The sequence below is a fragment of the Canis lupus genome, chromosome 8, assembly GCF_048164855.1.
Source record: "Canis lupus baileyi chromosome 8, mCanLup2.hap1, whole genome shotgun sequence".
NCBI classification, from domain to species: Eukaryota; Metazoa; Chordata; class Mammalia; order Carnivora; family Canidae; genus Canis; species Canis lupus.
In genome coordinates this window covers 3,671,414-3,684,264 of record NC_132845.1, presented here as the reverse complement: position 1 = coordinate 3,684,264, position 12,851 = coordinate 3,671,414, and the positions used below count along the sequence as shown (strand labels likewise).

Here is a 12,851-nt window from a genome sequence, read left to right as displayed (position 1 = left end):
GCGTATGAACAACAGCAAGAGTTCATTGCTTCTCCGTAATTATTAGGTATGCAAAGTGTATGTTTTATGTGCACACAGACCTAGATACAAATAGATGCACAAATGAGACGGTACTTTGTTTAATTAATACCGCCCGTAATTTAAGCCTGACTTACTGGCATGCTGTCTTGTCTCACTGGATACACACACCTACCAGAATATTTTTGAAGTAGATGAGTACTTATGGAAGATATGCCCTTTACATTCTCTTTGTCTATACTTTTTTTTAAAATTTCATTCTCGGTATATTTTAAATCATGAGGCAGTTGACAGTTATTTCAAATAGACAGTGCTCCTAACTTGGACCATGCATGGTTCGTGTGTAGGCTTTCTATTTTTTGAATTTTTGAGCTAATGCACCTGAGATCTTTATGGTAATAATATACAACATACAGTGTTGGAGCCCTTTGTAAAATTCTGTGTCTGACTCGTTTTGACAACACGCTTTGGCCTATTTCATCAGGTGGCTGAGGAAATCCAACGCAGTCGCAATATAGAACGTACCTGGCAGGATAATGAAAAATGTAATGAACACATCTGATAAGCAGATAATTGTTGGAGCCAGGGATTCTCTTAATATAGGAGAAAAGGCAGGATTACGGTGTTGTGAGACACCATCTAAGCAAGAAGAGCTTAAGAGGCCTCCAGCCTCTGTGAGTCATTTGTGTCCTGATTTAGCCTCTTGTGCTTGCAAGCTGTCAACTAGAATCGGTAGAGGGCAAGGGAGGTGCTGTGACAAGGTGCCACCGAGAGGAGGACTAATTGGGATTCTGCAAGCCAGCGGCTGCCTGAGGTTCAGAGAAGTGGACCAGCTAATGGAAAACTCTGTCTTTAGGGACTGGCCATAAAAGTCACAAAGTACAATTGGCCGTTGATCACAAATTCACATGTGTGATTTTAAAGTAAAATTGACCGTTGAAGGTAAAAGAACAGAGAGAAGAGTAGTCTTTATTTCAATGAAACCTGACAAATTGTTCTCTCGAGTCTAAACCCCTCCCTCTAAAAGACGAACAAAAACAAATTAGGAAAAAAGAAAATATTTGTGCAGTATCCTGACTGCCAGTTCCACTGCATTAAATTACATGAAATATCATTAAAAAATATCCCTTTAAAGAGTTTTGAGAACTGGGTTAATACCGTCCTTAATTTTTTTAAGGGCCTGAAGTTCTAGAAAGGCCAGACTTTTCCAGAGCCCACAGCTGGGATATGACAAGCAGCCGGCCATGCCCCATGTCAGTGTCATTGCCTGTGCTTCCCCACGGTGGGGGGATCGTGCTGGCCCTACTCGTACTGTGTGCATTATGGGTATTCCACAGGGATCGCAAAAATAGCCTATGAATGGAGTGACCGTTTTAGAAGACGTAGACAAAAACAAAACAAAACAAAACAAAACAAAAGGAATGTCTTAATTACGTTTAAATAGTAATTTTGTTTTTGTTTTTTATTTTATTTTATTTTTTCAGGGGGGCTGGTTGGTTTTTATTATTCCGATGGTCGGAATGTTAATGCTTCAGGAAGGGGAAAATTAACCAATATGAGTAAGCTTTGGAAGAAATTATTATTTTCATACACTGTTCATATAAAGACTGAGTACACATGCATTAATTCCTACAAGAAGAAAATAATCCAAAACATGGAATTCTATATGCACAATGATATTGGATTTAGTATTAGTTACAAAAATATTGGGAATAAATAAAATAAGCATCACTAATAGGAAAGTGGCTTAACTGTGGTATATACACTAAAGCGCTAAAATGAGCTTCTCACCCTCAGAGGCCTAGCATTCTAGTAAATTTAGCCAGAAACTAGGCATTATCTTTGACTTTTCGTGTTTCTTCTCTTATCATACTACATCGGTATGCCTGGCTTTGTTTGAATCTTAACTCTGTCAGTTGCTAACTATGCACCCTGAGTAAAGTTCCATGTCTTCCCCCTGCCCCGTTTTCATCATCTGTGAAGGATCACAGTACTACCTAAAACTCTTTAGGTTAACCAAGATCATGTAACTACAGCACTTTCATCCCTGTCTGACAGATAACAGATTCTCAATGAATGTTACTTATCACTGTTGTTATGACGATGGTATAACCATTTCTTCACTTATTCCATTTTACATGTAGGATGTTCATGGAATCCATCTTGAAATTCACTTTTAATTGGTCCCAAACTTTGATTCTTTTCCCTCTGAAATCCAGCTTTTACTTTGTAGCCACTAATATCTATCCGTTTGGCCGTTCCATTCCCCAGCTCTCAGTGATCTACCCCAGTATATGTATATATACTGGGGTAGATATATATATGTGTGTATATATATATATATATATATGTCAAAGCATGTAGGCCCTCCCCCCATTATTTTTCCCTCCTTGTAATTGCAAGTTCATTCTTGCCAATGCATTCTTCTTCATTTTTTAAATTTATTGGAGAGAGTGAGAGAAAGAGTGAGAATGAGGGAAGGAACAGAGGAAGAGGGACAAGCAGACTCCGTGCTGAGTATGGGGGCTCAACCCCAGGGCCCTGAGATCATGACCTGAGCTGAAACCAAGAGTCAAACACTTAACCGACCGAGCCACCACTGCCTCCAATTTCATGTCCTAACCATTCTAAAGTGTTCCTCCTTTCTCTTGTAGAATTCCAAGCTGTTTTTCTTTAGCCAGTGCCTTCACCCATGTCTCCTGTGTCTGGAAATACTCACCCGTACCTAAAGTTGACAGGTTAACTTCTACTCATTCATTAGCACTTAGCTCAATGAGTTTGATATTCTTCTGGAACTTAACTTTTTTTTTTTTTTTTTTTTTTCCTTTTTTGGATTCTCAGGATCCTGAGTGTCTAACTCTATCGCCATATCTACTACCTTATATTTTAATTATCTACTGTCTTCTTCCCAAGACAGTTTGGGTACATTGATAGCAAGTTCTTCATTTTTTTTTTAAGATTTTATTTATTTATGAGAGAGAGAGAGAGAGAGAGAGATTCAGAGACACAGGTAGAGGGAGAAGCAGGCTCCCACAAGGAGCCTGATGTGGGACTTGAACCTGGATCTGGGGATCACACCCTGAGCCAAAGGCAGATGCTCAACCACTGAGCCCCCCAGGCATCCCTTGATAGCAAGTTCCTAGGAGTATGTACCCCTAGTGCTTGGCACAGTGCTCAGGGCATAGTAGCTGCTCTATAAAGGTTTTAAATAAATGAATGTGAAATTGATGTGACCGTTGTGAACATTGTAGATGTGGTTATAAAAAATTATTAGTCAAAGGGAAGTATTTGTGATACTCTGGAAGGTGAAATAAAACAAGGGACAAAATTTTATTTCGAATTTTACTTATCATTGTTAAAACTGTGTACAAAATTGGAGGGAAAAACATCATTGGCCTGTGGACATCACTAATCACAAATCTACATCACAAATCTACATCACAAATCAATCACAAATCTACATCACAAATCACCAATGTAGATTTTCTAATTTCCAAGAAGAATATGTAATATTTCTTTCAGTACTAGTGCAACCAGCATAACTTTCTTAGAAATAATATTTCTAAAAATATTTGCAAGTAATATTTCTAAAAATATTTAGTCCTTGGGACACCTGGGTGGCTCAGCGGTTGAGCATCTGCCTTGGGCTGAGGGTGTGATCCTGGGATCAGGGATCGAGTCCCACAGTGGGCTCCCCACATGGAGCCTGCTTCTCCCTCTGCCTGTGTCTCTCCCTCTCTCTTTCTATGTCTCCCATGAATAAATAACTAAAATCTTAAAAAAAAATATATATATATATATATATATATTTAGTCCTCTTCTGGTTGTTAACAGACTTTTAAAGCCCATAAGGTGTCTTGTACTGTTCATAAACTCTCACTTCCTCCTGTTATGTATATAAGGGTGGCATAAATATATTCAAACTAATGACGTAAAAGAGTTGTATTCACAGTACCCAGGCCTCAACCCAAGACTGACTTAAGGGGTGAAGGGTATGGAATCTTTCAGTTAATAAAACGTAAAAAACTGAAAAGAATTAAAAAGCATAAAAAAGCATTTTTCAGAAAAATAATGATAATCCCAAATTTCAGTGCCTTTGTTCTATATTTCCAAAAGTTATAATCAGTAATTGTTTTAATAGAGAATATCAGCATTTGTATTTCTATACTTCTTAAGTTTATCCTCCAGTTTGAACACTTACTTGAAATAAACCCTTAGTTTTATTCTCCAACATATTTTATCTCCGTACCTTTCCTAGAAAACTTGAACCAATCATGGTGCTCTCACATTAGTAGCAATTTTAGACATTTACACACAGGAGGAGTGAACATTTTGCCATTTAGGTTCCTTTTGGAAACCAATTCTGAAAGCCCAGTAGCCCTCTACCGTAAATAGAGGAAAGGACAAAATGGACAGAGTATTGACTGGAATCAGGAAACCAGTAGTATCTTCTAGATATGATTTCCCTTCTCTGTAGGTTAATTTTGGATAAAAAATAGTTTCTGATCCATTCTTGATCATTGCTTGAATCAACTCACAGACTGTCTTTATCCTTCGTTGACGGTTGGACAAGCACATGTAGTAATTACCATGTTCCATTATATTTAAAAGAACTTCATAATTTACGAAGTGATTTCAGGTGGACCCCTCTGGACCTACCACATGGTTCTTAGTGATTGAAAACATGAGCCACACATTGCAGATAAAGTCTCAGAAAGTTTAAACAGTTTGCCAAAGCTGAGTGAACTCTTGCCTTCTACATCTGTGTTGTGTTTGTTTGTTTGTTTTAATCCCACACTGCCTCTCTTGCATCATGGTAATGCAATAAAACATATTTAAAGCTGTGGAAAAAAATTTTTTTTAAATTTTACATGAAATTACTTCTTGGCCTTTTAACCCAACAACATTAGGATGTAAACTTATAGTATTATTTGGAAAGAGTGACATGGTTTAAAACAAATGCACTTAACTTCGTAGGCTCAAATGATCTTCATTCTAATCCAAATCTAGATACTTCATTGGCTTGAGGAATGGCAGTGAACTTCCCAGGTCGGAGTTTACTCACCTGCAATACAGGATGTTTAAAATGCCCCGTATAGCAAAACTATGGAGAAAGTAAAAAGATCACTGGTTGCCAGAGGTAAAGTGGGATGGAGGGATGAATAGTCAGGGCACAGACGTTTTTCAGAACAGAAAAACTGCTTTGTAGAATACTTTAAAGTTGGATACAAATCATTGTACATTTTTCAAAACTAATAGAGCGTACAACACCAAGAGTGGATCATAATGCAAAATATAGATTTGGGGTGATAATGATGGTGATAATCAATACAGGTTATTGATTCTAACAAATATAGCACATTTAGTGCAGGATTTTCTTAATGGGGGAGGTTGTGTGTATGGGGTGGGGGAGATATATAGGAAATCTCTGTACCTGCAGCTCAATTTTTCTGTAAGCTTAAAACTGTTGTAGAATAATAAATTCAATGTAAGGAAAGCAGGGCAATAAATTATACAGCTTTATACCATTAAATGTAAACCTTAGATAAAATTGAAAATTTTCTTAAAAATCAAAACGAAAACAAAAACTACTGTGCCTGTGTAAGAAGATGGTTGTGAAATTGAATGAGAGAATGAAAACCTGTTTTGATAATTATTGAGCACTCCAAAAGTTAGAATTTTTTAGCATTGCTAAATTCTATATCATTTTCATCTTTTATTATTTAATAGGAAAAGAGTAACAATCACAAAAGATATAATGAGATATGTAGCCATGGTATGAAATGGAGATGAAAACATTATCTACAATTTAAGTAGCTTAAAAAATGAGAGAGAAGGGGAAAAAAAGATCAATTAATTACTGTAGAATTTTTTTAAATTAAATTTTTAAAATCACATTTTAAGGAACGTGTTTATTTTAGTTCTGTGGAAGTTGCTAATACTACATGAAATTACAGTGAAATGAATTAGTCCCCAGTACGTGTGAGTATGTTAATTTACATGGCAAAAAGGAGTTAAAATGTCAGATAGAATTAAGATTGCAAAAAGTTACTTTTGCGATGGAGAGAGATTATCCTGAGTTATCCAGGCAGACCCACCGTAATCACAAGAGTCCTTAAAGGTGGAGGAGAAACAGGAAGGTGGCAACATGGAAGGACTCAACTCCAGATTGCTGGCCTTGACAATGGAAGAGGAGGCCAAGAGTTAAGGAATGTGAGCACCCTCTGAAAACTGGAAAATAGGGATACCAGGGTGGCTCGTTGAGCTCAAGGTGTGATTCTGGGTCCAGGGATCGAGTCCCACAAGTGGGCTCCCTGTGGAGAACCTGTTTCTCCCTCTGCCTATGTCTCTGTCTCTCATGAATAAATAAATAAAATCTTAAAAAAAAAAAGAAACTGGAAAATATAAGGAAACATATTCCCCCTTAGGGCCCCCAGAAGGAATGTGGCCCTACTGACACCTTAGTTTTACCCTAGTGAGATCCACGTCCTTAATTGTAATAAGTTTGTATTGTCTTAAGCCACTTGGTTTGGGGTGCATTGGTACAACAGCAACAGGAAACTAATACGTTATGTTCAGCAAGACAAGGATGGACTGCAACATTTTTTATTGAAATTTTTGTTATTTTATTTTTTTTATTTTTATGAGAAACTAATTTTTTTTTGTTTTTTTTTTTTAAAGATTTTATTTTTTTTTTTTAAGATTTTATTTATTTATTTATTCATGAAAGACTGAAAGCGCCAGAGACAAAGGCAGAGGGAGAAGCAGGCTCCATGCACCGGTAGCCTGATGTGGGATTCGATCCCGGGTCTCCAGGATCGCGCCCTGGGCCAAAGGCAGGCGCCAAACCGCTGCGCCACCCAGGGATCCCGAGAAACTAATTTTGAAGCTTTGTGTGCATGAGCAGATTTTTATCTGTTACTGGGGCTTCATGGAGAAGGATTATATCCTCATTTATGATTAATACAATATTTATATTTGGATATATGGTTGTTTATAGTTAGATATGAAGTTCCTTAAAGTGTTTTTCAAAGTTTCATGTTCTTATGCTAGTGCTGTCTTGTTTCCTTGGAAAAATAGTATATTTTGGCAAATAGAAGTAGGTGCAGTCATGGCATTTAGTTATAATGACAAAACTATTGAAATGCTTGAAAGAAAAAGAACTACCATGGGTAGTTCATATACCTCTATAATATGGATGTAGAAGAAAAACTATTTATAATTGTTTTATTGAAAAAGAATCATATTGGGCTAATAAAAAAGCAAAGGCCTAATCATTAATATGCTCTAATCTTGGTGACTTTATTTGTCCCACACTGCTGACGATCATTTCACAATATCAAAATAGCTTTGTTTCGGTCCACTAGTATTTCCCTTCAGTTTTCTGTTAAGACAACTTTAAAATTAATGGCCTGTCAAATATGGTGTCCAGTCATCTTTCTGGAAGTCATTTGATACTACAAAAGTTTAGCTATAGGGAACACTGGATTCACAAGCAGATCAATGTGTTAGTGACCTGATAAAAAAAATGTTCAGTTGCTGAAGGTATAGTTTGATATTTCAATATGCACTTCTCATAATATTCATAATTTTCCCATAAAACTTCCACAGAAACATTACTATTCCTGTAACAGTTCTTGGAAACATTGATTTTTTTTCTATTAAAAGTGCTGAAATTGATTGTAATTAAAAGTTTGGCTGTTGATGTTTTCATAAATGACCTTTCTATCCTGTCTATAGGTAGGGTATCGCTAGTATTTGTCAAGAGTAAATTACAACAATATTCTATGCCAAAGCAAAACAAAACATAAGAACCGCTTGGAGAGAAATCAGAATAACAGCAGATAAAGAATTGGCAGCAAGGATTAACTTCAGAAGCCTCTAGAATCACAGCCTAAGTTTTCTTAGGCAGACCTTTACCTACCAATACCATCTCTACTTCTCAACAGCTTGTGAACTTGACCTTATTCCAAGTTTCTTTGAAAGAATCCCCAATAGATGCCCGAAAGGGCATAAGGATCCTTTGCGTTTTCTTATATATCACCGTAGATTTTTGATGCTCAGTATATACACCCCAATTTAGAGAAATACAGCATCCTAATGTGTTTTCGCAAAAATTCATATAGCTGAATGAAATAATAGTTGCAGTCACTGTTTGACTCTATTTCTTGAATCTGCGCTTTTTCTTTTCATTTGTAATTTTTCCATGTCAAATTAGCTCGGAGAAAAAGCCCCTCATGCTTTTTTGGCAGGGGGAGGGGGGTAAGTAGCCGTGCTGAAATACCCTCAGATCTATTTTACGAGAGCCTCGCTCCTTGGGCTTTACCAGTGCCTAACCCACCTGGGGAAGTCCTCTGTAGTCTTCCTGCCTCGTCTGAGGGTGGGGACTGGGGAGAGGGAGAATAAGAAGCACTTGTTAAGGACGTAGCCTAGGGACACAGGCTCACTGAGGGATCCAAGGAATCACAACAATAGACCATGCTTCCCTTCTCACCCTACCCCACCACCACATCAATAGAGCTCCCGTGTAATAGCAGATGAATAGAACTGAAAGAGGTTCCTATCTCAGATCTCGTTCAGTGAGAACTCTCTATGGAAACCCAAGACAACAGGGGATACATAAGCAAGGACACCAGAGGAAATGTTAGCTTCCCATACCTACAGCATGACAAACGGTAAGTATGGAAATGAGCAAACCTGAGTACTTTTAATGCAAAATTTTTTTTTTTTTTAAAGTGCTCATCGAAAGGAAACAGAGGCTTACAAGGACTGACATTGAGAAGATTAAGTAGGGGCTCCTGGGTGGCTCAGCGGTTGAGTGCCTGCCTTCAGCCCAGGGCGTGATCCTGGGGTCCCGGGATCGAGTCCCACGTCCGGCTCCCTGCAGGGCGCCCGCTTCTCCCTCTGCCTGTGTCTCTGCCTCTCTCTCTGCCTCTCTCTGTGTCTCTCAGGAATAAATAAATAAGATATTAAAAAAAAAAAACGATTAAGTATATTCCTGGCTTCGCAACCCCCTAAAAGTTTCTGAGTTCCAAGAATGACAAAATTTGCATTATCCGCTCATTGCACGTTTCATTTGGAATACTTGCCATTAGTGTAGAGATCACAGCAGCCTAATTCTTCTCATGGAGCTTACATTCTACTGGTGGTGTCAGACAAAAGACAAATAAATGAGTAAAATTTGTACAGTGTTAGGTAGAAATAAGTTCTAGGAGATAAATCAGATAAAAATAATGAGTAAGTTTGCAATTTCAAAGAAGATGGACAAGAATGTTCTTTAAAAGGTGATGTTTAGAGACAGGTCTGGAATACAGATTCATGTCAATTAAAAAGTGACAAAGATAGAGATGAAACATCCATTTTTTAATTTAAAAAAATTGGGGGTGCCTAGAAAGTGTGAGACCCTGAGTGCTGTGAAGGAGCACAAAACCTACCTAAGGCAAGAGAAAGATTTCTAAACCCTGAAGACCTTATAACCTCTCCCGGTATATATTGATCATTTTGCAAGAGAGATTTATTAAAGAGGTACTGATAAAGGAATTTTGTAAAAGTCTAAATATTTGATATTATTTAAAATATGAGGACATGCAGAGTTGAATTTTCTGATTAACTATAAATTCCAAAACCCGTATTAATGGTCCCACACTTCTTATTTTTCATTGTGGTGGTCTCAAGGGATCCCTTTTACTCCTCTTCTATTGAAAATTTGCATATGAAGTCTTCCAGTTGTCTTTCTACTTACCTCTGATTTGTCAGTGAACTTTTATCTGACATTGGTTAAAGTCCACTAAATTTGGAAAAGATTCTTTTTTTTTTTTTTTTTGGAAAAGATTCTTAATTAGGACGTGTCAGACATAATTCAGTGTTAAAAACAATGGGTCAGAAGGAAAGCCTCATTAATATACATCCACTTAATGGAGAGTTTGGTTTAAACTATGGATCACATAAAAACCCTTGCAGAAAAAAAAATTTGCATGAAGATAACCTTGGCCATCTTAGACTTCATTCACCTGTTGAATTGTGCAAAAGGTCAGAAGCAAAAACAATATTAAAGACCATAAAAAAAATTAGTAAAGACGATTTACTTATTTAATTTCTAAATTATAAGATTACATGCTAAGTCTTGGCCTGAAGCAAAATGTCTTAGAATAGATAATTAGGTTAAAAATCAGAATTAAAATTCTATTCACCAGAATACCCATTATTAAATTAATATAAAATAATAAGTTGTTCATTATGGACATTTGAACCCTTTTTAAAGTCCAGTAAGGCAGTATTTAATAGGATGTCCTGAAAGTTGCATCTTGCTGATTTTAGGGAAAAAAAAAGTCTAACGGTGATTAAAAAATATGAATGTGATTTTTAGGGGTCTGATTTATATTCAACACTTTCCTAATCTAGACATTATAGAATTTTGTTCAACAATACTTAATGTATTTTCTTTATTATTTTAGTATTGAATATGCATATTCATTGAATATGAATTTGTGACTCCTTGCAACTTCCTACTAATAATCCTGATTTTTTTAATTATGGGGGATACATTTAATTTGTTTTTCTAATCGTAGTCTTTTAAAAAAAATTCCAAAAACTCTTGCCATGTCCTCCTTTTTCCCTTTTGCTTCTCCAGTTATTCTGTTTTACCCTAATTATTTCAGCTACTGTGCATTTGTTAAGTTTCCAAACCTACACCAAATGTGTAGATACTTTTCCCACCTCAGAGTTTCCGTAGACTGAAGTCACCTCCATGGCTACTACCTCGTACAGCAGGTGCTTTCTCTCTTGGCCTGAAAAGATAATCTCATTCTATACTAATAATACTAATTCTACCGAAATTATTATTAACTTTTTTTTTTGACAGATACACTGCAGGCCCAGAGAGAGAAAGAGAGAGAGAGAATACCTTATTTTCCTCCCTTTTGATTTTTTACTTGTGTGTGTGCTCAGATAGAGAAGAGGAAAAGACAAGACAGCAAGAAAGGAGAGGTTGACTTTTCTTTCACTTCAGCATCCAGGACCCAGTGTAAACATCTTCTAAGTAATGGCTTCGTTTTTCTATTTCTGGCAAAGAAGTTACTGCAAAATTTGTAAAGAGCCTAATTTGTAGATTTGGGACAATTAATATTTAGAAATAAATATATGTACACCAATCAATATAGAGTGATACTTTAGTTTGAAAGGAAAGCAGTTGATTCAGAAGTGAGAATGACAGTGTGATCCTTACAATTTCATAGAAGGAAGTGAAACTCTTCCAAGGTTTGTTTAGATTTCATTTTCAGAGAAACTCAATTAACATAAACTATGTCTCTGTCAAAAAAGTTTTTGTTGAAAAGATGCAAAAACCTCAAATTAGAGGATAATTTTCTAGTGACAGAAAGCACTAGAAAAAAAAATCTCATTTAACTTTTCCCCTTTCACTCTAGATGTATTTATTTAATCATTTTATACAAATTCTCAAACTTGCATACCACTATATATGGTGGATTTAACGATTATTTATTCTATTTGGTTTACTAAAAAATTGCCTACTTAGAATATACAGTAATACTGTGTGAAATTATTCAATTCTCAATTGCTTATTCACAGTTCAGTAATTTTTAAAATATATTTCATGCATATTTTGTTTTTTCTTTCACTTCTCCCTACTATAAATAGCAGAGTAATTTTTAAAAAAAATTATTTCTGTATTCTGTGAGATTTATTTTTTATCACCTTTTCTAACCTTAAAGGGTGACGCCTAAGGAAACCAAGTCAAAGAAAAGACTAGAGGAAGTGCTGTTTGTGATACAGCTAATATGAGGGAACAATAGTTTGGCCACACAGAGTTCCTTTCTCACTTTTGAAGGAGTCTAGCTTTGAGGAACTGCTTTCCACCTCAAACTATCAATATTGTCTGAGTGGTAGTGGCCATGGTTTTTATAAAATCTCATCTCTGTACCCCCAGGGATTGGTGAGGCATTAGATTCTGACTCAGGGTGGGTCAATCATCGCCCTTGACCATATCTGACCATAAAAATTAATTCAGGAGACAGTCCTTTGAACCAGATTATTCGGTTGCTATCTGGGATTTCATCTTTTTAACCTGATGCTTGGCAGTAAAACTCGTTTTCCTTTTTAGTGATAAAACTCAAGATGTTAGTCCAAGGCTTCTCTGGCTCCAAATTTGAAGAGAAATCTCTATTTTGAGATTTCTTTTTTTTTAAAGATTTTATTCATTTATTCATGAGAGACACACAGAGAGAGAGAGAGAGAGAGAGAGAGGCAGAGACACAGGCAGAGGGAGAAGCAGGCTCCCTGTGGGGAGCCCGATGCGGGACTCGATCCTGGGACTCCAGGATCACACCCTGAGCCAAAGGCAGATGCTCAACCACTGAGCCACCCAGGTGCCCCTTGAGATTTCTTTTTAAGAGAACAAGGAACATAGCAAATAGGAGAGAAAAGAGAGGAAAAAATGCCTGGTCTCCAATTTTGTCAGCCCTACCTGTACCATTGCCCTTCCTAATTATAGAAGCTCTTTTTGTCTAAGGCAGTTTAAGTGGAATTTCTGACACCAGAAATCAAAACAGGTCTTAATAAGACATTTAACCAAACAAAAATATCAAGTCTCCGCTCATACCTGATGAAAAGACGGTAGGATCTTGGAAGGGGAGCTAGACATCTCGAAATCATCCACAGACCCCCTTTCCTCCTTGTTACCTATCTCACAAACTAGCAGCACCTGAAACTTGAGAGTAGTGGAGAGGACGCTTCTCAGAGCAAGAACGATATTTTATTCAAAAACCACAGCACTCTTGCCAGTTTTATAAATGTTTAGATACCGAGCATGGACATCA

General features: G+C 36.7%; 1 protein-coding gene and 1 long non-coding RNA gene across 3 annotated transcripts in view; both read left to right on the top strand.

The window, feature by feature from the left end:
* LOC140637783 (uncharacterized) overlaps positions 1-8,964 on the top strand; it is an 89,709-nt gene extending 80,745 nt beyond the window's left edge. The window contains exon 3 of the long non-coding RNA XR_012034820.1: positions 8,755-8,964. This is a non-coding gene — a long non-coding RNA (uncharacterized lncRNA). The remainder of the gene's footprint in view (positions 1-8,754) is intronic.
* The window catches only part of NEGR1 (neuronal growth regulator 1), an 812,983-nt gene that overhangs the window by 86,936 nt on the left and 713,196 nt on the right, over positions 1-12,851 (top strand). The gene's annotated exons all lie outside the window — the stretch shown is intronic.